Here is a 3,111-nt window from a genome sequence, read left to right as displayed (position 1 = left end):
ATTGGCTTTTTGATATGATGGATATGATGCAGTTTGATTGATTACATGTTAATTGCATAACCGATCGATATGCTGTTCATATACAGGAAGCTCTTATCATGAAATGATTCTAATGCAGCGCAATGATCATTATCTCATAAGTATGTGTGAGTGAGTGATTAAGTTGATGATGCTGATATTATGCTGCTGTTACTCTACTAGAATGTGTCTCCCAGTCAGACAAGAATAAAGATGAAAAAATAAGACTTCTGGGAGCAGTTACAACTTTTTGGTAGTTTTATGGCGTGGGAATAATCAAATCTAACCGACTACAAGATTTAATCAAGCCTGTTGACAGTTGTTGCTAGCCAAAATCAACATTAGCACCTGCCTAGTAGCCTGGTTCCAGACCTCTAAATTGCTGCACACAACTTCTATGTGTCCTATATTTCTGGTCCAAAGCTAAGATGTTTCTCCAGGTGAAAAAAACAAACCACTAATCAGAGTGTTTGTTGTAGTTGGTAATAAGAATGAGAACATGATCTTCCTGCACCGAAAAAAAAAAAAAGAGGCTACATCCATGGAAAATAGCTGCAGGAGAATGGCCACAAAAATGCTAACAAGTGTAGATAAGATGGACATGGAGTAGCTGTACAGGCTGTCGTATGTTGACTTACAGAAATAACTTTCATCAATATTTTCCCATGAACAATTTAAAGCATGAATAATGTTAAAGGTGTTGTTTCTCAGTAGGCTAACAAACCCACAGAGAATTCTGTGACTTTGCATTTCTTCTCAGCTCTACGGAGCGTTTTAGTATCTTTTATCCTCTTTGTTTTGATTTACTGTTTGCTGTTTAGTCTCACGGATCTTATCAATTCTTTTCGCAGCCATGAACGGCAGCATTTTTGAGCAAAAAAGGTCTGATAAACCCACTATACGCATACATACCTGCCGAGCATCAAACAGTTAGCAGCTAACTAGCTAGCACTAGTGACATAGCTGAGCATTTAGCTGCTAAAGGGCTATTTTCTTATGAGATTAAAAAGAAGCTAAAAAGAAAAAGAAGGGGTCCAGAAACATTAGTACAACTAGAATTCTAATGTTGCTTTTTGTCAGCTAGATGTTTAAAAAGTATAATAGTCAGAGTAAAATATCATTTTTCTGTTTCTAGCTTGTTCCACTGGCTCGAAGTGCCCCCCCACACACCCTCAAAACATTGGCCTACATAAACACAATGTCACACAGATGAATAAAAGTGAAACTGAATAGCAGTTCATTCTGCCTATCTAAAAGAACGATTCAACAAAATAAATAATCTATACACTCTTCACTCAAGGCCAATTTACTACTGCAACTGCTTAGAGTTTCCTCTGTTGTCATGGATATGGTTCAGTGGTTAAATAACCTGTTTTAGTATAAATCATACCACATAAATATTATTAAAGATACATCAAACTGCAAAATATAGCATACTTCCTCAAGTGATGTCTGTCTGCTGTCTAAAAAAACAGGACATTTTTCAGCCTGTACACCATTACACATCTTTGCTATTACAGATAATCGTTTGGTTGTCTACAGCATCTTGAAAGCTAGTGGCTACTGAAATGAATACTTTTCATCTCTTGTAAAGGTTGAATCAACTTTTTAAACTCTTGACATTATCCCTACTTGTAATGGCAAAGATATGATTCAGCGTGACAGATTGCCCGCTCAATAGTTTAGATGACTCTATTTTGTGTAGATTGGAAAAGACATAGATTGTCCATCTGTGTACTTACTTTCGCATCACCGCGGTCAGCGACACTGTAATTGCACGCAGTCTGAATCCGCTCTTTCTGCTTGGTAAGAGAGATCTTGATAATGGCACTATAATCTGTGACAAGCAGCCAGGCTTACTGTAGCAGTGTGAACCTTGCAGTGACATATTCTGTGAAATATTTCACTGGTGGCTGTTTGATTCTATATTACTGTGATCTTAATGTGGAGCATTGGGGATGAAATGTGGGTCATGCATTATCATATATTTCTATAATAGTTTACTGAAGTCAAAAACAAAAGAAGTACTATACATACAAGTAAGGTGTGTTCAAGATTGTACAACAAATACAACATGACTCATGATTAAAATACTATCATTTTTCTTTGTGAACTTTTCAGCAGTAGCATAAAACTTATCATCTATTAACCCCAAAACAAACCTCATGTTTACCTCTGTGCTTAACCTAAAATACTGTGCTTCTACAATTCACTTATAGTAGTGTAGTTTTATTCATCAATGTGTTATGTATTTGCAGAGAGAGGTCATATAAAGTAAATGGCCCTTTTTTTTTTTTTTAAAGTCACTTTTATCACATCATGACTTATCTTTGCCAGCTCTATAAAGAAATGGTAAGATTGAAGAACGGTAGGGTGAAGAACTCGACTGGCGTGCACAGATCCCTGACCTCAACTCATCTAGCCTTTGACATGAACTGGAACACTGACTTCGAGCCAGGCCTCATCACCCAACATTCAGCCTAAAGGTACAATCACATTAGTTTAAAAAAAAATAAAAAAAACACTGCACCAGGCTCATCCCCTCAAAAAAGATGTGATTTCACTTTTCTAGTGTGGGTAATTACATATTATGGTGTATAGTCTTGTAGTGTGATATTGTACTAAACAGGGTGATGGTACACTCTCTAGTGTGTGTGTTTCTATTGGCTGACAACCGCATTCTCAAAGTTGTATATGCTGGTATATATTGGACTGTAACATAGTAACACATATAACAATACTGGATCATAATACATCTGTATAAATAGTGCATTACTTAATCTAAGTTCATATGACCATATATCAGATTTTCTAATGGGGAAATATAAAACACTACACTCAGATACTGATACTACATTACAATGTTGTTAATGGGAAGGTTATTTGAACATGAAATCAGCCTGTCTATCAGCAGTGTATTGATAATATTTCAATGGTGTAGGCTACTTGTGTTTGTATGCTTTCTTTGTTCCATTCAGCCTTGACGCACTTTAAGTCATATATCATAACCATTTGTATTTGTCTCTAATGTCACCTCGCTTGGACCATCTATCTTAGATGCACCTCAGGGGGACGACTGCGTGATAGAAGCTG

This window comes from Scomber scombrus, chromosome 4, assembly GCF_963691925.1.
Source record: "Scomber scombrus chromosome 4, fScoSco1.1, whole genome shotgun sequence".
NCBI classification, from domain to species: domain Eukaryota; kingdom Metazoa; phylum Chordata; class Actinopteri; order Scombriformes; family Scombridae; genus Scomber; species Scomber scombrus.
Note: the sequence above shows the minus strand (reverse complement) of the source record.